Source organism: Ostrinia furnacalis, unplaced genomic scaffold, assembly GCF_004193835.3.
Source record: "Ostrinia furnacalis isolate ACB-3 unplaced genomic scaffold, ASM419383v2 OfSCF3746, whole genome shotgun sequence".
NCBI lineage: Eukaryota > Metazoa > Arthropoda > Insecta > Lepidoptera > Crambidae > Ostrinia > Ostrinia furnacalis.
In genome coordinates, this window is record NW_021133985.1 from 507,349 (window position 1) to 529,412 (window position 22,064).

Sequence of the window (22,064 nt, forward strand, 5' to 3'; positions counted from 1 at the left end):
TAGTGAATTTAAGATTGTCAGTATTCTGGAGCTTAAATCCCATTTGTAGTAACCTATCATAAGTGTGATTACCTATAATAGTAACGCAAGATCCAGTGTCTAGTAATCCCGTTAAGGTTAAATCAGAGACTTTAATTTTTACGTAAGGTCGAGTTCTATCGACGTTGGATACTTTGTTATCGATTGAAGCGACCGAATTAAAGTTAGAAAAGTTACGAATGAAAGTCAACCAATCGTTCCATTCTCTATTCCGGTTACTCCAATCGAGCTTAATTAGTTTTTTTGATTTTCGTTGGCTTGAGGATGACAATCCGAACAGTCTGGGTATATTACATCCTTTTTACCACACTTAAAGCAAATAGGAAATCTATCTTGCCTGCAGTCTTTGAGTGAGTGATTGTTCAATCTACAGCGGGGACAGAAAACTTTGTAAAATGACTGGGCATTAAGTGCCGCAATATTCAACTTTTGATTTTGATTGTTATTGCCATAGTTATATTTATTTGAATCGTTATATTGTTTATTATTTCTATATGAGTTGTTGTAAAAGGATGTACTAGGCTTAGGTTGATCATATCGTTTATAGTTATTAGTTGTAGGTTCATTTTTAGGGTTCCNGTTATATTGTTTATTATTTCTATATGAGTTGTTGTAAAATGATGTACTAGGCTTAGGTTGATCATATCGTTTATAGTTATTAGTTGTAGGTTCATTTTTGTTATTATTATTAGTGTAGTTAGGTTTAGGTTTGTATGAGAATTCTGGAGCAATAGTATTCGAGGATACTTTAGGTGGTTCTCGAAAATTTGAAAACCTGGAATTAACCCTTTCGTAATTTAGGCATATGGCTCTTAAATCTTCGATAGATTTAATATTAGAAGCAGGAGCAGCTGCCAAGGTATTGGCGTAACAAGGACGGATGTTGTGCAAAATAATTTCTAATTGCGTCTCTTCTGTAAGTGGTTTATTGAGGCGAGAAAACATACCATGCATTATGGATAAATAAATGGTGATATTTTCGTGTTCACCCTGAGTGCGTGTCCTGATTTCTTCCATAAATTTGTAATCGTAGTCACTACTGCTAAAGTCTTGCTTAAGGAGGGTGCGTAGTTCTGGCCATGAACTTACTTTATCCTTGTTATAGCGGAACCAATGTAATGCATCTCCGTCAAAAATTTCGTATGCCAATGAAAGTATTTTTTCGAATGAAATACCTCTGGAGCAAACGAATTCTTCGACTTTTTGAATAAAAGCATGTACGCAGGTGTTTCCGTTAAATTTTAGCTTAGGGATATCTGATGTCAGACTTCGCTCACACGTGACCGATATAGTGGTAGGTATCGAAGTGTCATTTGTAGGATTAGCGTTAGATGCCTGTGTGCTGGATGATTTTAATGAAGAAAGTTCTTTAAATTGCATATTGAAATTGGAGACACAAACTTTGTAGACATCATTAATCTCAGCTACATTTACAATTCTATTTATCCGGTGATATAAGTGATTTAAAAGTGTTTCTGTTCTATTAAACAAGTTTTTATCAAATTTTGTTTTTAAATTAGCTAGATTATTTTGGGACTTAATAAGTGATNTTGAAATAAAAAAATAAAATTGAGCTTCCTCGTTGTGGATAAAAAAAAAAAAAAAGAAAAAAGTGATTCTTTTACTTCTTTTAAGTCATCTGAAGCCGCCAAGTGAGATTCTAGAATGTCCTCAGGTGGCAAAAGTTGTGATAATTTAACTATTTCTTTGCGTAGCTCTTGGACAGACTCGCCACTGCTACCTCGGAGTTCTACTTCGTACTGTAGTTCAGCTTTTTGCAAGGATAGGAACTTTATAGGGTAAGACATCTTTATAATTATTTAGTAAATGTTGCAAAATAGTTCTAAGCACTACAATATTTATTTAAATTACTTATCTATGTTAACTAGTGTGCGGTAACAGTAATGTTTTATTTTAGATTAAGAATGTAAATAATAATTTATTAAGAATGTAAATATTAAAAAGAACTGTGGTAGTAAGAACTGTGGTAGTACCGCTCACTAGATTCACTTAATTAGTACAATCAGCCTTAAAATTAAAAGTTAAAGCCAGCACCAAAGAAAAGCTATTAATTGCNTTTAAATGGGACCACCCTTGAGGTATTACCTATACGCCGAAAAAAGATTTGTTCAAATCCGTTCATAATTGGCGGAGTTATCGCGTAACAAACATAGAAAAAAAAAAAAACATACGGGTCGAATTGAGAACCTCCTCCTTTTTTGAAGTCGGTTGAAAAGAAACTCCACAATTTGGTCGGCCATATTTTTCTGAAGCATAATAAAAATTCACTGATACGAAACTTAATTGCGCTTATGATTTAGAAGCCAAAATTAATACCATCAGCGAGAATCGAGTGAATCTTTGGTTCAAACAGATAGGTGATTGCTTCTTCCCTTACCCACTACTACGAAGCTGTAGCTCTCGTGTGGCCTAATTCTATAAGCAAACAACAAGGATTACAGTGCTACCAGACTTTAGCCAAATAGGTAACTGCATATTATGTTCAATTACATATTAAATTAAACTTATCTAAAACAAAAATATAGCCCCGCCGCGACAGTGAGACACTGCCGTGACCAGGATTCGAACCTGGGTTACTACGGCCACAACGTAGGGTCCTAACCACTAGACGATCACGGCTGTCGGGGCTGGTGACTGAGATGTCAAATAACAGAATCAGTTTTGTCAATTGAATTTTTTGTTGCCAAAATCGGAGCACTTTCAAGAGAAAGTTACATAATAAGAATTAAGACTCAGCAGCAGCATGACCGATGGCGTAATGGCGTGGCGAATGACCTTGAATGCTTTAGATTTTAAGTTAAATGATTGGTAGGTTGAAAATTTGAAAATCGATAAATATTCTAAAGTTATTAGTACTTAGTCTTTAATAAAAAATTGCGTATACACCTCTCATAAAGTTTGACACCAAGTTGTTACAGTTCGTTTATTAGAAGAATCTTCGTATTAGAGGCATTTTATTGACTCCTATCAGCCACATTTGTATTTCCAGCGGCTCCAGACAGGTTCCCTGCCCAGGCATTGGGGCACAGCGTGCGTTCAAGTAGGTGAGCCATGGTTTGAAGCTCCTTCCCATGGCACGCTCTTCGATGACTATACAACGGCTTGCCTTTGAGCGGGGTCAATTACGAGTAAAGGACTTCCAAAAGATTATAAAGCAACGATAGCCGAACGGTGAATGGGTCGGACAGGCCGAGTCTAGATCCGGGAACGCGAATTCGAATCCCACCGCTGTTCGACTATTGTGGTGAGCCCACTCGTAACACTAGCATATCGAGGGGCTAACGGGAGTAGTTGTTCGTGGCCTGGTATGGTTTCGACAGGCGGAAGGTTTTTTGGTTTTTTACACGCTATACTTGTATATACCCCACTCTAGAATAACATTCAACAGATGTTTGCAGAACTAACGAGATATAACTCAAATAGAACGTATTCAACAAAATAGATTTATGAAAATCGATTTAGCACAAACTCCTGCGTGTCCTCCAACGTGTTACGTGTTCGTAAGTCGTTAATACCGTGGGCGTTACCCGATATAATCCGTGAGGGGTAAAGTGTTAATTATGCAAACGTTTCATTAACCTGTTCGACGCTTTCATCGCTAAAGCAACTTAGCAACTCTCACGGGACGTAGATCAGAATTTATAATCACTGTCATAGTAATTAGAGTAGAATAGTCTGGAATATTGAAGAAGACTAAAAGCAAAATATGAAAAAGAAAATTATAAGAATAATAACTTATATTCTACTCGCAGCCTACTATTAAATTGGTGCAAAATATAGCCCCGCCGCGACAGTGAGACACTGCCGTGACCAGGATTCGAACCTGGGTTACTACGGCCACAACGTAGGGTCCTAACCACTAGACGATCACGGCTACTGGGGCTGCTGACTGAGTTGTCAAATACAAGCATCAGTTGTGTCCAGTTCATGTTTTGTTGCCGAAATAAGAGCACTTTCACTTGCGAGATTGCGTTGCGAACAGGGGTCCACTCAAAAGTGTATCACCATCACATCGGCTATATCTGTCTTTCTTACACACTCAAGCATCTTACGGTTAAAGAAAGAACTAGGATAGATAAGACTTAATATATCGAAATCTTAGGAATAGTTATTATTAACTTAATTGTCAGTAGTAGTACATTCGAATAGCAACAAAAGATTTTTTGTTTGTGTTATGCTTAGGAAATGCCATCAAAATAAGTATTCGACTTTAAGCTGTATGAGTACTAAGGGCTATTAATTGAGCTATATATTTATTTAAACTTATCTGCTTGGTTCATAAGCCGTGTGGTGACGGCAGAGTAGAATACATTTGTCACCAACCCCTACTCTTCCCGCGATTGTCGCAAGAGGCGACTTAGGGACTACACATCAAACAGAGAACGGGCAGCAGCCCTCTCTGAAAATCATCAATCTTTAAAACTGCGATATCCAACCCGCCTGCCAAGCGTGGGAATTATGGCAAAACTCTCCACTATAGCTATAGTGGAGGAGGCTCATAGTCCAGCAGTGGACTGTAAAGGGCTGTTGATGATGATGACTTGCTTCATAAATGTAATAAAATTCTTGTTTCGCCTACGAAATATAGGTTAATTACTTAATATCATAAATATTGCATTTCTTATTCATTGGGTACTTATACTCATTGACGATACTTAAGTAGGTTATTCATATTTTAATAAACAATTTAAATATATTTTTCCACTCTGGTTTTATTTCGAGAAGCCCCCGAGCACTCTATTCAATATAATTTGCATCTGATCCGACGAATTTGATACTTTTCTCGTTAATTCAATCGAATTTTGGTATAGTCGCACTCAATATTAGTATCTAATTTTGCTGTCTCACAACAATCATTGAATGAGTTCATGTTTTAAAAAGCGAAGCACATTTAAGATATATGGTTACTATGCAANTGCACCTATGCAAAGTAGCTGGCAGTAGTTGAAAGCTATAAATTTTTAATACCTTAGTATTATGACTGAATTAAAACGTGTTACTATTAAGTTAAAACTCGAGAACTACTAAAAAGATAGCAGAAAAAGAATTTTCGCAATGTGGTAAGAGTAGGCGCACACCGTTGATTTTTAGTTGGCCGATAGTTGTGCCCGATTTCAAATTGTATGAAGAATCGGCCAAATCGAATCGGCGTAGTGTGCGCACTCCCATACATGCCCATACTGATCAACAGCCCGACTAAACTATCGGCCGACGAAAAATCATCGGTGTGCGCCTACTCTAAAAAAAAACAAATTTTCAAGACTGACAGTACAATTTATGTACACTTTTCGGTTCCCGCCGCGTTCAATGAAACACAAATAATTCGCTTACCTTTCAAAGGTATCGGGTGTTATGTGTACTTTGTTGATCACATAATTGCGTTTAGCATAAAAATTTTCGTCTCTTGGCACGGAAATTTAACCTTATTTGTTAAATATATCACACAAAATAACGATAAAATTAAGTTTTTGTTTCATAAAAGAGTGTTAAATTATTATTTCTCACTTGGTAAATATTGAATAATATTTATTGTAGCGTATTATCAACTCTCGTCTATCAAAAATGCGAAACTTTCATGATTTCTTAGTTATTCTTTCAGATAAACAAGTTGTTATTTCCTTTAAATGCTAAACTTCCAAGGTACTCACTATTCAATCTTGCTTAAATACGTAATGCAGATTGTAGATTTGATAGAAATTCAATTGAGAAAGGCGATTATGTCTATTTTTGGAAATATAATTTTTTGCTTGAGCGAATATCGGCGTTCAATGTGGTTCAATTTAATTACGCTTAGAAGGCCGGTCATTTAAATTATTGATAGTGTTTCATTCTACACAATATTTATCCCTAAAACAAAAAAACATTAATTTGTCTATGACATGTTTAAGTGGATTGTTGTTTTGAAAAGTGCTGTTATTACTCGTAATAGTTTTTGCATGCCATAATATTGGTAAAATGTGAGTACTATAAATTATATTTTGTAATAATTGTAACACCTATGTCAACCACATTTTAAGCAAATAAATTTTATTATTATTATTGTTTCTTAGGCTTTTTTTTTACTCGAAGTCCATAAGTTCTTATTATTATTATTATTATTATTATTTTTATTTTTAAGATTATATCTTTCTCCACCTTAAAGATGGGTGTACTTAACCTACGATGCGGGCCTCAGCCAAGCATCATAGGGCGCAGTGCTGTGGAACCGGAGGATAAAAATTTACGTGTGATGCGGCAGGTATTCAGTATCGAGGCTTTTTGAAGGGTGTAGAGCAAATTACTTGGGACATCTAAAATTTCAAGGCTTTGTTTCAGTAATTTCGGTATTACTCCAGTAGAAGACAAAACTATTATTATAAAACCGGCCAAGTGCGTGTCGGACTCACGCACAAAGGGTTCCGTACCATTGATTTATGAAATCAAAATTATTATTTTTTCAAAATCGAATACATCTACTTACCAAGTTTCAACAGTATAGCTCTTATAGTTTCGGAAAAAAATGGCTGTGACATACGGACGGACAGACGGACGGACAGACAGACAGACGGACGGACGGACAGACAGAAATGACGAATCTATAAGGGTTCCGTTTTTTGCCATTTGGCTACGGAACCCTAAACTAGGTATACTTTGTGTACACGTTAATAAGGCTTTAGCACAAACTATCAAGTAAGCTGTGAATTTATTCAGTTTGAGATCGTAATTTGTTTGTGAAATGTTACTGCTTTTGTTTAAATACATTTTTAAAAGATTTTTAGTCCATAACTGAGTAATATTTCATTTTGCGTGAACACGACAAAATATAAATCCCCAGAATTGAACAAAACCTTTCAGCTCGGTTGGAAAACGGTTGCTTTGAAAATTCACAATAGCTACATTAAAACAATATGAACATTTTAAATGCCAGCAATACATTAAAATTTTTGTTACATTATCAGCAAATAAAAAAAATAAAACCGACTCCAAAAAATTTTAAATAAAAAAATAAAACCGACTCAGGCAAACTTTACATGTTTCATAATCTTGGCACCGANAATTTTTATACTAAACAAGTTATTCACGAACGCCTTCAGGTGTATGTCAATAAATGCATTATTATTAATATTCAAAGAAAAAAAACACAATATCTATTAACATGAAGCCAAAAATAAAATTAATATATCTTAAATATTACAAGGTCTTTAAGCCTTGTGCCGTCACAATGTAAGTTTTAATACCAGGTTTATTGACCTTGTACCGAAGGAATGGAAAGTATTAGAAAGTTACTGCCGCAGCAAAGGTGTTAACCTTATTTATCAATCAAACAAAATAACGATAAAATTATGTTTTTGTTTTATAAAAGAGTAATAAATTGGTGATATTTTTTTATTACAGAGCAATGGACCTTTTTGAATTATAAATTACATGGTAGGAATTTACTTGTAGTGTATTATCTACTCTTGTCTATCAAAAATGCGAAACTTTAATCATTTCTTAGTTGCTCTTTCAGAAAACAAGTTATGTTCTTTATATGCTAAACTTCCAAGGTACTCACTATTCAATCTTGCTTAAATACGTCATGCAGATTGTAGATTTGATAGAAATTCAATTGAGAAAGGTGATAATGTCTATTTTTGGAAACAATTTTTTGCTTGAGCGAATATCGGCGTTCAATTTAATTAGGTACGCTTAGAAGGCCGGACATTTAAATTATTGACAGTGCTTCATTCTACACAATATTTATCCCTAAAACAAAAAAAAAACTAGGTATACTTTGTGTACACGTTAATAAGGCTTTAGCACAAACTATCAAGTAAGCTGTGAATTTATTCAGTTTCAGATGGTAATTTGTTTGTGAAATGTTACTGCTTTTGTTTAAATACATTTTTAAAAGATTTTTAGTCCGTAGTAGTTTTATCTGAGTAATATTTCATTTTGCGTGAACACAACAAAATACAAATCCCCAGAATTGAACAATACCTTTCAGCTCGGTTGGAAAACGGTTGCTTTGAAAATTCACAATAGCTACATTAAAACAATATTAACATTTTAAATGCCAGCAATACATTAAAAAAATTATTACATTATGAGCAAACAAAATGTGATTTTGTTTTGATATTCATCTCTAGAATAAGTCAGAAAAGACATCTAAAGAAAATAATCGGATCGAGCTTATTCATGTTCTCAGATAAAAAATCCCCAAAAAGGGGCTTCTAATAGACTGAGTCTGATTTATAGCAGTTAGATTTATGAGATGCATAAAATAGCACTATGAAAGAAAGAATATTTTTATGCCGGAAAAAGAAATCTGATCTAAATCTATACTAATATTATAAAGCTGAAGAGTTTGTTTGTTTACTTGAACGCGCTAATCTCCGGAACTACTGGTCCGATTTGCAAAATTCTTTCAGTGTTAGATAGCCCATTTATCGAGGAAGGCTATAGGCTATACAACATCACGCTACGATCAATAGGAGCAGAGCAACAATGAAAAATGTTGCGTAAACGGGTTTTCACGCGAACGAAGTCGCGGGCACAGCTAGTTTTGAATAAAGTAGAGACTGTAAAGTCGTATTTCGATAGATTCCAGATATTAATACTCTCAGATATTGACAGTGTTGAATTTTCCCAAAAATATAGCCCCGCCGCGACAGTGAGACACTGCCGTGACCAGGATTCGAACCTGGGTTACTACGGCCACAACGTAGGGTCCTAACCAATAGACGATCACGGCTACCGGGGCTGGTGGATATTTGGCCGAATTCCATTATGAGTTTCGGCAAGTTGTCATTTTTTGCCAAAACACTTTCTATGCGTTGCGCTTGAGTGCGCGTGTTTAGTGCAATCATTTTACCGTTTAGATTCGAAAGATGGAGACACTGAATCAACATAAAAAAATACGTAAACCTCCTAGAAAAGATCTGAAAATTTTCCCCAATATGTATTTTATTGGGGAAAACTTAAGTGTAGTTTGTAAAATAACTCTTAAATAATCTTTATTTTGTCACGAGTTAATTAGAAGCTTACTACAAGGCTTTTCAGTAAATAAATAGGAACTCGTTAACAGCATTTTTGTTTAAGAATTTTCTGAGAGTATATTTCCAATTATTCAAAGAGCCCAGCTAGAAATATCTCTGTAATAAATGTTTGTATAGTTCTAACGAAAAGGAAAAATAAATTATCCTCCAAAAGACTAAGATGCTGTAAAACGTGACGGCTCTGGAACGTGGGTGGAATTTTGTAAATGGAAACATTGTCAGAAAAGCTCGCATTTTACGAATAAATACTTTACGTCGCGAAAAAAGGACGAGATTACGTTTCGTTTTTTTTTGCAATATTTTCGTTATTTTCTGTGTAATAAAATTTACAAGATTCATTTATGATGTATTTACAATGACGTATGAACCTACTAAATACTGTGGAATCCATAACTTCTACATGTTACGCTTAAAGACCGATAAGGCTATGCTTAATGTTACTTGATTGATATTTTGAAGATTATTTCATACGTATAAAATGTGTGGATTTCTATCTGCTTTAGGGTGTATTCGACCAAATAAGAGTAAACTCTCAGAATAAAGCGTCAGTTTTGACATAATTATTTTCCATACTGAAACTGTCAATGTGCCAGTTATACCAGGAGTTATTCTCGGATAAAAGTTTGGTCGAATCGGGCCTTAGAAATAGAAGTTCTTACGCTGATTTTTTGTCCCTAGAGAAAGATTGTCTCTCCTAGTGACGAAAACAAACTTGCTGAGAATAAAACATTTAAAATAAAACATTACTTTTACTTTTATTTATTTGGTTTTAATTGATTGAATTTAGTTTGATTTTTGATTTTTAATTTAGTCACATTTTAATTGATTTAATTTAATTTAGTTTGATTTTTAATTTGATTTATTTATTTAATTTATTGATTTTAATATTTCTTTTTTTTTTTGGTTTTTATTTGATTTGATTTAATTATAATATTGATATTACGTATATTGGAAAATAATAATCACTTGATAAAGATTACTAACATTAGCATTTAAGGTGTGTTTACTAACCACACTATGAACTTATGAGTTGTTCGAAATAAAAACTTTGTATTTTTTTTATTTTATTTAAAACAATTTTATGATTTACTTATACAGTCTAATTGTTGATATCCCTACATGCGACTCTACATCGCAATATGCAAAGTTTGCGAGATGAACAGGAATCTAAGTTAGAGGTTAGTCAAAGCTGTCGTTTCTGTACCACCAAACCTTGCATGCCCTTGACAAAGTTTTTCGATTTGCATTAAAGACACCGAGTGTGACTGTAGTATGAATCTACAGTCACAGTTAAACCTTATTGCCATTTACAGTGAGAGGGGATTGAAAAAATATACATAAGTACGTGTGTCGTACGCAGAACTAACGGCCGATGCAGCGATGGGGCAGCAAGGTTCTGGAGTGGAGGCCGCGTACCGGAAAACGGAGTGTGGGACGTCTGCCCACAAGGTGGACCGACGAAATCGTAAAGGTAGCAGGAAGGCGCTGGACGCAAGTCGCTACCAATTGGGCAACATGTAAAGCATTGGGGGAAGTTTAGGACGTCCACTGCTGAACATAGGCCATGTTCAGCAGTGGACGTCCTATGGCTGAGATGATGATGATGATAAAGTACGTGTGTCGACCCATCTTCGGCTAAGGTTTCGCAATAGAGCGGTCAAAGATTTCAGACCCTCGCATCTATCTTTCACAGATAGAATTGTTGTTGAGATCAAGTATTATTAGGTATATCATATTATGAAAAACGTGATAAACTTTTTTGAATATAAACGCTTTATTAATGAATAAAAGGTAATGTAGATATTTTTGGGATAAATAAGGATGTGACGTGACTAGGTGTTATGAGGTATATTTTTATAGAGGGCTAATTGATTTCCATAATTTAACCCTTAAATAAAAAAGAAAACTTGCCATCACTACATAATATAAAACAAAGTCGCTTTTCGCTATCTGTCCTTATGTATGCTTAGATCTTTAGAACTACGCAACGGATTTTGATGCGTTTTTTTGTAATAGAGTGATTCAAGAGGAAGGTTTATGTGTATACTAGTACGGTTACGGGTGTACGAAGTCGGGATAATTTACACTATGGATGGACCACATTAACAGTAGTCTGCAGTAGCAATAAACCCAGAGATAAAGGGACGTGGGAAATAGTTTAGAGCGTTTTTACGATTATGGTTTAACGACTCAAGGAACAATCGCTAGGTGGCGCCATAGGATACCTATCTGCTACGAACTANATGTATACCGCGCGGAGTGAGCTAGGCCTGCCTTGGGGGTTGTTTTTTTTATTATTAAATTTAAATGGGACCACCCTTGAGGTATTACCTATACGCCGAAAAAAGATTTGTTCAAATCGGTTCATAATTGGCGGAGTTATCGCGTAACAAACATAGAAAAAAAAACATACGGGTCGAATTGAGAACCTCCTCCTTTTTTGAAGTCGGTTGAAAATGTGATTTTGTTTTGATATTCATCTGTAGAATAAGCCAAAAAGACATCTAAAGAACGACGGTTCGAGATATTATTATGATCCGATAAAACTTCCCCAAAAAGGGGCTTCTAATAGACTGAGTCTGATTTATAGCGTTTAGATTTATGATGAAGAATAAGATGCCTTAAATAGTTATGAAAGAAAGAATATTTTTATGCCGGAAAAATAATTCTGATTTAAATCTATACTAATATCATAAAGCTGAAGAGTTTGTTTGTTTGTTTACTTTAACGCGCTAATCTCCGGAACTACTGGTCCGATTTGAAAAATTCTTTCAGTGTTAGATAGCCTATTTATCGAGGAAGGCTATAGGCTATACAACATCACGCTACGATCAATAGGAGCAGAGCAACAATGAAAAATGTTGCGAAAACGGGTTTTCACGCGAACGAAGTCGCGGGCACAGCTAGTTTTGAATAAAATAGAAACTGTAAAGTCGTATTTCGATAGATTCCAGATATTAATACTCTCAAATTTTGACAGTGTTGAATTTTCCCAAAAATATAGCCCCGCCGCGACAGTGAAACACTGCCGTGACCAGGATTCGAACCTGGGTTACTACGGCCACAACGTAGGGTCCTAACCACTAGACGATCACGGCTACCGGGGCTGGTGGATATTTGGCCGAATTCCATTATCAGTTTCGGCAAGTTGACGTTTTTTGCTAAAACACTTTCTATGCGTTGCGCTCGAGTGCGCGTGTTTGGTGCAATAAGATTACCGTTTTTATTTAAAAGATGGAGACACTGAATCAACATAAAAAATACATTAACGAAACGAATCTAAAACGAACTAAAGATGCCGTTCCTAGAAAAGATCTGAAGATTTTCCCCAATATGTATTTTATTGGGAAAAACTTAACTTGTTTGTAAAATAACACTTAAATAATGTTTATTTTTGTCACGAGTTAATTAGAGGCTTATGAAAAGTCTTTACAGTAAATAAATAGGAACTCGTTAACAGCATTTTTGTTTAAGAATTTTCTGAGAGTCTATTTCCAATTATTCAAAGAGCCCAGCTGAAAATATCTCTGTAATAAATGTTTGTATAGTTCTAACGAAAAGGAAAAATAAATTATCCTCCAAAAGACTAAGATGCTGTAAAACGTGACGGCTCTGGAACGTGGGTGGAATTTTGTAAATGGAAACATTGTCAAAAAAGCTCGCATTTTACGAATAAATACTTTACGTCGCGAAAAAGGACGCGATTACGTTTCGTTTTTTTTGCAATATCGTTATTTTCTGTGTAATAAAATTTACAAGATTCATATAAGACGTATTTACAATGGCGTATGAACCTACTAAATACTGAGGAATCCATAACTTGTACATGTTACACTCAAAGACATTTATAAAGATATTGTGAAGATTATTTCATACGTATAAAATGTGTGGATTTCTATCTGCTTCCAAACAAGAGTATTCAATATATTTTCAATATATCAATAAACAGAATCAATCGTCAGGTTTGACATATTTCCCGTACTGAAACTGTCAATGTGCAGTTATTCCAGGAGTATTCTCGGATAAAAGTTTGGTCGAATAGGGCCTTAGAAATGGAAGTTCTTATGCTGATTTTTAGTCCATAAGAGAGAAAGATTCTCTATCCTAGTGACATAAAACAAACTTGCCGAGAATAAAACTTTTTTTTTATTTACTTATACCGTCTAATTGTTGATATCCCTACTACATGCGACTCTACATCGCAATATGCAAAGTTTGCGTGATGAGCAGGAATATAAGTTAGAGATTAGTCAAAGCCGTCGTTTCAATACCACCAAACATGCTACATTCCCTCGATAAAGTTTTCCGATTTGAATTAGACAGAGTGTGTCTGTAGTTTCATATTAAACCTTTTATAGTTAGATGGGATTGTAAAAATATACCCTAAGTAAGGTTTCGCGGTAGAAAGGTCAAAGATTTCAGACCCTCGCATCTACCTTTCACAGATAGAATTGTTGTTGAGATCAACTATTCTAAATATTATTTGAAAAAGTTGATAAACATTTTTGATTAAAAATGCTTTATTAATTAATAAAAGGTAATAGATATTTTTAGGATAAATAAGGATGTGATGTGACTAGGTGTTATGAGGTATATTTTTTTAATTGATTTCCATAATTTAACCCTTAAATAAAAAGAAAACTTACCATCACTACATACATAGTATAAAACAAAGTCGCTTTCCGCTGTCTGTCCCTATGTATGCTTAGATCTTTAGAACTACACAACGTATTTTGATGCGTTTTTTTTGGTAATAAGAGTAGATAGAGTGATTCAAGAGGAAGGTTTTATGTATACTTAGCGGGTACGGGTGTACGAAGTCGGGATAATTTACACTATGGATGGACCACATTAACAGTAGTCTGCAGTAGCAATAAACCCAGAGATAAAGGGACGTGGGAAATAGTTTAGAGCGTTTTTACGATTACGGTTTAACGACTCAAGGAACAATCGCTAGGTGGCGCCATAGGATACCTATCTGTTACGAACTAGGGCAGACGTGCTTGCAAAATAGATTTTCTCACTTATGAAACCCATAATTTCTATAAATCGAGTATTTGTATGTAAAAATACCTGTGTATAGTTCATAGTTCATAACATTTCATTCTTCAGTCTTTATAGGTATCAATTGAACACTCAAAAATTCTGTATTTTTAGGTAAACTGTTCTAGCAAAAATATCAACATAGCTCTGCATTTTCATACTGCATATCAATAAGTTACTAATGTATTTATTTATTCACCTTTAACTGAACAATTCGAAAGTAGGTGAAGGGGGAATTGGGTCATGCTGATATATTCAAATATTTCAACTCTCACGTGCGAAGTTTTCGACTTATGACTTGACTTTTGGCTACAAAATGTATCAAAGTGAAGAAGTATTCTCATAAATGTTAATACAGTTAAAGGTTTGCCTGTTGTTACAAATTGCAATTGAGTTGACTTTAATTGAAACATAAGTGCCCATATTATGAGATATTAGGTATATCTACCTACTACTACTCGCTGTGTTTATCAGTTTAGGTAGTTTAATAAATAAATATTAGTATGGATATTACTTTAGTAGAAGATTCAAGTCGTTCTTAATTTTAGGAAATAGACATATTTACGTTGGTATTATTATCTAAAACCTTGATTTATAAAAATTAGAATTGGGATTTAATCGAGTAAATGTTGATTTAAAGCTAGTTGATCCGTCGTGTTGGAAATTTTCCCAAAAATATAGCCCCGCCGCGACAGTGAGACACTGCCGTGACCAGGATTCGAACCTGGGTTACTACGGCCACAACGTAGGGTCCTAACCACTAGACGATCACGGCTGTCGGGGCTGGTGATTGAATAAGTAAAATATTGGACCTTATTCCAACGAGCTGACCACGTTACCGTAATAAATTCGTAACGGTTGCGCAAGCGGCTGCAAAAAGTGAAGCAAAGCAGGCTATAATCGTTTTATTGCAACACGGCAATCATCGGCACGCGAATATTGGACGCCTAAATCGATATGCGATACATCATAAGCCGACTTAGAATAAGACCACACCCTGCCCGTGGAAGTCGTAGGCGACCAAGAGACAAATGTGTTCATATTAGATTTCTCTATCCAGTCTGACCAGCGGACAAGGTTCTGGAGTGGAGCCCGCGTACCGGAAAACGCAGCATGAGACGTCCACCAACAAGGTGGACCGACGACATCATAAAGGTAGCAGGAAGGCGCTGGACGCAAGCCGCTACCAACCGGGCAACATGGAAAGCATTGGGGGAGGGCTATGTTCAGCAGTGGACGTCCTATGGCTGAGATGATGATGATGATGAGTCTGACCAGCACAGGGAATTTCCAAATTGTCGATTTGCTTCTGGGAAATTAGAAAGGGCTGTGTTCTTGCAGTGGAGATAAACGATCTGATGATGATGATCTAGAAGCCTGCTGACTAAAACCCAGTGTGACTCTCGCATCAACCCCGACCTCAAGGTTCAGCCACGTGAGGGAGTCCCTACGAGGCATCCTATACAGGCCAGGGTGTCCCAGGATGGGTGAATCAAACTGATAGGGGAGGTAGCTCTACCAATGTACTATCCCTAAAAAATATGTGGAAAAAATAAAGCGCATAAGGATACAAAAAAAATATTTTGAAAAAGTGAAAATAAATCAGCTTTGCCTAAGTATCTGGCTATAATTGCTGCGTTTGGAGTTTATTTGTACTTTTTTCTTACTAATATTAATTGTACATGATTGCTTCGTTTATCTGTAAACAAACTTTTGAAAATAATGAATAGATTTCGAGTTTAGAGCACTTTATTTAAAAACAAATCCGAACTCATTTTTTTTTATTTCATATTTTTTAGGGATAGTCCATTAGTACAGCTACCTACCCTAGCAGTTTGATTCACCCATTCTGGGACACCTTGTATAGCCTGATGGAATATATTATTTACTGCAGATTCGATGATATTGACGTAATAAGCCTCCAGAAATCTTCAATCATCTTTTGATTAAGGCTTTCGAAAGAGGAATAATTGCGTATTCGAATATTAAAACCCGTAAAATACGTTTTTAATAAAATGAAATCCCAGCAAAAAGTGTACATAATGCTGGCAGTTTTAATCTTTCAGAGGTCAGAGATAAAATTGACTGATTTTTACTAAAAGACAGACAAAAGACGGCTGAGCGTAATTTCGTTAATCCCTTGTTAAAATAAAGGCTTGGCCCCATGTCACACTCATTGCAGTGGGTAACACAGATGCGATGACAGAGCGGTTCTTTAGAATAGCTCGTTTTACGTTAAGATACGAGATAACGAAATATTTAGAGTTCTTAATAGCCTTTTGAAAAAGCACAATTTAGCTTGCCTGGGACCAGAACTCTGATCAACTCTGGCTTTTAAGGGATGTGAATTAATATGTGTAAATAATTAATCCTTAGATTACACAAGATTGGTGGGATGGTAGGTATCTCATAAACTAAGTCAGTGTTTGTGTTTGTATAATAATGAACACGCAAGCATTTGTTTGATCCTGACTAACGAACTAAATGTTTGTCTACAATTACTACATATTATCCAATTACATTAATATCTGCTTAATTTGCGGTTTAATTACTAGGTTGGAATAGCAGGAAAATATATTTTTTTACCAAAAATATAGCCCCGCCGCGACAGTGAGGCACTGCCGTGACCAGGATTCGAACCTGGGTTACTACGGCCACAACGTAGGGTCCTAACCACTAGACGATCACGGCTGTCGGGGCTGGTGGCGAAGGTATCGTAATTGCTTGGGACACTGTATCACAAAACTGGACCACTTTCACCGCAATGTGGATTGCGTAGGCGTCGCTGCGGTCGTTAACATTTTTTGCGTACTTTTAATTAGTGTGATGAAAATTAGCATTATTAGGTATCTGAGCCATCATCTTGGCTGTCTCGCTGTTGAATAGTTCATAGGTGTTAATAAAAATTGGCAATGACAAGTGGCAGGCGAAAGATACTTAAAGAAGTGATGTAAGTCAACCTAAAGATCCATTATCAAGTCATTTGTCTCCACTAAAGAGCAGTCACTCTATAGTTTATCAGATACAAATGAAGGATTTGGCCTCACTCGCTCTACAATATTCGTCCCTTAGTCGCTTTTAACGTGTCATCCAGAGTGAAGGTGGTCTTATTGTACTTTGTTGGAACCATACGGCGCGGCACGAAAACAAACAAAATCTTTAACGAAAAGTTTCTAGAGATACCTATAGCTATCAGACAAGCAAGTGAAGGATGACTTCTGCACTATCTTTTGCAGTTTATTAATCTAAAGATTTGTGTATTGTCCTTGACTCAGAAAAAAGTGTCAAAGAAATTACTATAGGTCTGGCGCTTTGCTTGTGCCTGAGGTATAGGAGCGGTACTGACACTAATTAATTGAAGCCGATTAATACTAAGATCCTATTTGATTAGATCGATCTTTACGAAAAGCTATGTAATAAAAAGTGCAATAATTCATCAACAGTTAGGCGACAGTTTTTGCAACCTCCTGCGCAACCGTAACAAATCGGTTACGTTACTGCTTCAACTGTAGAATCAGCTGAAAGAATTCAACCAAACATTTACCAGCCCCGGTAGCCGTGATCGTCTAGTGGTTAGGACCCTACGTTGTGGCCGTAGTAACCCAGGTTCGAATCCTGGTCACGGCAGTGTCTCACTGTCGCGGCGGGGCTTTCTTTTGCATCTCATCCTACAAATAGGTTCATAACATTATACTTTACATACATTAATAGGAGTTTATATTATTAACATATTTTGTTAAGTGTAACATATTTTGAGTCCTATTGTCCTAAGAAAACGATTGCATTTCCAAAATATTTTAGTTTTCATTTTCTCTCCCTTTGAAGCCGGCGTGACTTTTTCTATCGTAACAATTGAGACGAGTAGTATCTAATCTATAATCGAACCTGGGACACTACAGTATTCAACAACGACACCACCGTCTTGTAGTCGTTATCTCGCAAGTGAAAGTGCTCTTATTTCGGCAACAAAACAAGAACTGGACAAAACTGATGCTGGTATTTGACAATTCAGTCACCAGCTCCGGTAGCCGTGATCGTCTAGTGGTTAGGACCCTACGTTGTGGCCGTAGTAACCCAGGTTCGAATCCTGGTCACGGCAGTGTCTCACTGTCGCGGCGGGGCTATATTTTTATATTAATTATGTTGTTGTTTTAACAATTAATGTTTCCGAACATCTCAGTAAATACTATGACTTTGAATAATTATACTCAGTTTAAACTTTAAAACACGGAGCTGTTTTTATTTTCTCGTAGAATATAAAATATGTAAAATGAATTCCAATTGGGCAAACACTCAAGGTTTAAATTAGATTTTTCTACAAAGCTCTCAGGACTTATAAAATGTTAAACAGTTTCTAAGTTAGACTGAAAACATTTTCAGACAAAGAATTCATTGGATAGCTTAATTATTAACTAGCTCGATAATTGGTCATTTGAACGAAGATTTAAATCGGAGATTTGCTTTTATTCGTTAACATAGCTCTCTTGTCTCAGTTCTAAAGTTCGTTTTTGTTAAATTGAGAACTCTTTTTTAGTTTGACGAGTACGTACTTGTATTGTTTTAGGCTCTGTGTACAGTCTGTTGGATTATCCCTTCCTATATTGGAACGAGGTTTGGAATTAAATATTAAATAGGCAGTCATAACACCTGGTTGTTCCCGCGATCTGGGATAAGCATCGTACGGGAACACGTTTGAATAAATATAGGTAATTAAAAGTGATCCACGTGCATTAAAAGGATTTTAACGATCTCTAGTGTACCTACCTCCTAAAATCAAAGTTCGTTGACTCTGCTTCCTTTTTGCCTCTTTAAAATAAAAAATAAATAAATCTATATATATATAAAAGAAAGTCGTGTTAGTTACTTCGCTTATAACTCAAGAAGGGCTGAACCGATTTAGCTGAAAATTGTCAGGGAGGTAGTTTAGAGCCAGGAGAAGGACATAGGATACTTTTTATCCCGTTCGAAATTAAAAAAAAAGTCTGCTTATTTATTGCCATTAAGGCGGAACAAAGTTCGCCGGGTCAGCTAGTTAAAGATAAAGAAACAAGTTTTACTCAAAGTCTGCGAGATTCGTTGAAGTCTGTATTTGACATCTTTTTTTAACTTGAAGTAGCTATCAAGTGATTTTAAATTGTGGCTCTATCATCATCACCATTTCAGCCACAGGACGTCCACTGCTGAACATGGGCCTTCCTCAATGATTTCCAAATTGTCTGGTTGGTAGCGGCCCGTATCCAGATTCTTCCTGCTACCTTTATGAGGTCGTCTGTCCAACTTGTGGCTGGACGTCACAGCTGCGCTTTCCGCTCTATTAAGCTCTTTCTATTAAGGCCTTATTCTGGAATAAGGCTATCCCAGATTAAAAAAATCTATCTGCGAGCTTTATTTTTTTAATATTTAGTTGGAAACAGGCTGTTCACTTTTTATTTTATTTTACATCGCGCGTTGAGTATCTGTCGCAATCACCGTCCATTAAAATTTGAGCTTTGATCATCGCGAATACGGATTACTTTAGCGTATTCGGATATACACACCCTTCGAACATAGTCTGGTTATCGGAGGATTTGCTTTCAATTACCTGTGAAAATTGCGTTCTCGCCTCTCGGTCGGGGTGTACTCGATACAACTATGTATTGTATAGGCTATATCCATGTCTGTCTCACTTACCAGCATCTTAAATAGGAATGAACAAGACGAATAGCTCAAAACATGTTTGATATTGAGTTGAATATTATGTTATAAAAATTTTAGAATGTTACGTGCGGAATGTTACGTACAATCAAGTTTAGCAGTCCTGTAGAGTCACCAAAACATTAGATAGGTTTCAAATTCGTTCCTACAACTACATGGTGCTACAATTTACCTTGAATACCACCCAAACTACAAGAGTAAAGCTATCTACCTGCAGAATGTCTAACTAAAGTTGACTTGTAAGATAGCGCAGATTACATCAACTGCTGTACAGGGTACAAAAGCTGCCAAATGCACTATCATGTGTGCATGTGTCCCGTGCATGAATACCTACATAACATTATATTTTTGTCCTAAAAACGACTAACTTACATTAATAGTATTCAGTAAGTTATTCTTTAACGTATTAAGTACAAATAAAAAAATATATAGCCCCGCCGCGACAGTGAGACACTGCCGTGACCAGGATTCGAACCTGGGTTACTACGGCCACAACGTAGGGTCCTAACCACTAGACGATCACGGCTGTCGGGGCTTGTGTTTCAATGGTCGAAATCTTTCACCTTGTTCAAATGGTGGTACCTACAGTCCAAGCACTTTCGTAACAGACTCGCAGTCGCAGCTGTTGCGCAGGCGGTTGCAATAATTGCCGTTGAAGTCGGTGGCGTACCTATTGTATTATTTTTACGAGAACTCTTACAAAGAAAATACTGAAGCAGTTGTTTTCGTAGAATTTTCCCTTTGTATTTTTATCTTTACTGTTTTAAAGCTGTCCAGTAGCCTAAATATCATCACATCTGTCCGAATGGGTTCCAATATGAAGTTTCGACGCCCGTGATTCTGTTCTTGATAAAAAAACAATTATCTAAATTCACTAAACATGAACAAAAAGGCAGTTAAAAGAATCGATTTTAATTTTGGACTGGATAAAGTTAAATCCAAAGTCACTCGTGCGACAAATTACTCGATCGTATTGATAAGATATCGAATTGATATCGATTAACCAACGAACCATGTATGAAAGTAGCGTTATTTATTACGTATTCTTGGAATTTGCATTTAAGTAAGACTTAAAATAATTATGATTAAATATTCTTCGGGCCTTGAGAAGAGTAATCGATTAAACTCGAAGAACAATTTGAATATTAACTTATAGTTACTACGAGTTATATAATTAAACTGTAGGGTCTAAAACGTCTAGCTTTAGAGTATCCTTGAATAATGCACAAATGCTTGTTTATTCAGGAAATATATTCATACGATGACTGCCAATCTAAATACTGGGGCACCTTAGCAATTGATATACTGGCGATTTTAGCATACATTTACGACGCATTATAGGGTAAACCAGAGAGTGATTGCCCACTGGTAGTGATTACCCGCTTTAAGAATAATATTGTCAGGTTCTGACTTTGAATCACTCTAGTTAGATTTGAATTGACTAAGTAGATGGCTCCGAGATCAATGTACCTACAGTAGATTTAAAATTTACAATAGGAAACACTAAAAAAAACAGTTATGGCGGATTTTGTCAAGACGGGTGAAAATGTTACTCAAACAGGTAAAGACTTTAACAATTTTACTAAGGAACTACTTGCTTAGAGGTTAAATATTTTTTGCAAGTTATTTAATATTCAACTAATGGTNCCTGGTTGTTCCCGCGATCTGGGATAAGTATCGTACGGGAACATGTTTTGAATAAATATAGGTAATTAAATGTGATCCACGTGCATTAAAAGGATTTTAACGATCTCGAGTGTACCTCCTAAAATCAAAGTTCGTTGACTTTGCTCCCTTTTTGCCTCATTAAAATAAAGAAATTAAAGATAAAGAAACAAGTTTTACTCAAAGTCTGCGAGATTCGTTAAAGTCTGGATTTGACCTCTTTTTTAACTTGAAGTAGCTATCAAGTGATTTTAAATTGTGGCTCTTTCATCATCACCATTTCAGCCACAGGACGTCCACTGCTGAACATGGGCCTTCCTCAATGATTTCCAAATTGTCTGGTTGGTAGCGGCCCGCATCCAGATCCTTCCTGCTACCTTTATGAGGTAATCTGTCCAACTTGTGGGTGGACGTCCCACGCTGCGCTTTCCGAGCCTCGTGGGCGGGAGTTTGCATCGTGCGGTCCACACAGCTTATGACCGCAGTCTGTGAAGGAACTCTAGCTGTGATCGCGATCCTCATCAGTGAGGGACCGAGGAAGAAGAAGAAGATGATTAGGCTCTAGAATAATCCTAGATTAAAAAA

General features: G+C 36.0%; 9 non-coding genes across 9 annotated transcripts; 2 read left to right on the forward strand and 7 right to left on the reverse strand.

Annotated features, from left to right (window-relative positions):
• Nucleotides 1-2,607: 2,607 nt before the first annotated feature.
• On the reverse strand, nt 2,608-2,679 carry TRNAH-GUG (transfer RNA histidin (anticodon GUG)). The gene has a single exon. It is a non-coding gene; the product is annotated as a tRNA-His (tRNA).
• A 1,183-nt stretch (nt 2,680-3,862) lies between these two features.
• TRNAH-GUG (transfer RNA histidin (anticodon GUG)) lies at nt 3,863-3,934 on the reverse strand. Its single transcript has one exon. It is a non-coding gene; the product is annotated as a tRNA-His (tRNA).
• A 4,767-nt stretch (nt 3,935-8,701) lies between these two features.
• On the reverse strand, nt 8,702-8,773 carry TRNAH-GUG (transfer RNA histidin (anticodon GUG)). Its single transcript has one exon. It is a non-coding gene; the product is annotated as a tRNA-His (tRNA).
• Nucleotides 8,774-12,103: 3,330 nt separating this feature from the next.
• TRNAH-GUG (transfer RNA histidin (anticodon GUG)) lies at nt 12,104-12,175 on the reverse strand. Its single transcript has one exon. It is a non-coding gene; the product is annotated as a tRNA-His (tRNA).
• A 2,648-nt stretch (nt 12,176-14,823) lies between these two features.
• TRNAH-GUG (transfer RNA histidin (anticodon GUG)) lies at nt 14,824-14,895 on the reverse strand. Its single transcript has one exon. It is a non-coding gene; the product is annotated as a tRNA-His (tRNA).
• A 1,844-nt stretch (nt 14,896-16,739) lies between these two features.
• Nucleotides 16,740-16,811, reverse strand: TRNAH-GUG (transfer RNA histidin (anticodon GUG)). Its single transcript has one exon. It is a non-coding gene; the product is annotated as a tRNA-His (tRNA).
• Nucleotides 16,812-17,675: 864 nt separating this feature from the next.
• Nucleotides 17,676-17,747, forward strand: TRNAH-GUG (transfer RNA histidin (anticodon GUG)). The gene has a single exon. It is a non-coding gene; the product is annotated as a tRNA-His (tRNA).
• A 400-nt stretch (nt 17,748-18,147) lies between these two features.
• On the forward strand, nt 18,148-18,219 carry TRNAH-GUG (transfer RNA histidin (anticodon GUG)). The gene has a single exon. It is a non-coding gene; the product is annotated as a tRNA-His (tRNA).
• Nucleotides 18,220-20,268: 2,049 nt separating this feature from the next.
• TRNAH-GUG (transfer RNA histidin (anticodon GUG)) lies at nt 20,269-20,340 on the reverse strand. Its single transcript has one exon. It is a non-coding gene; the product is annotated as a tRNA-His (tRNA).
• Between the last annotated feature and the right edge of the window lie 1,724 nt (nt 20,341-22,064).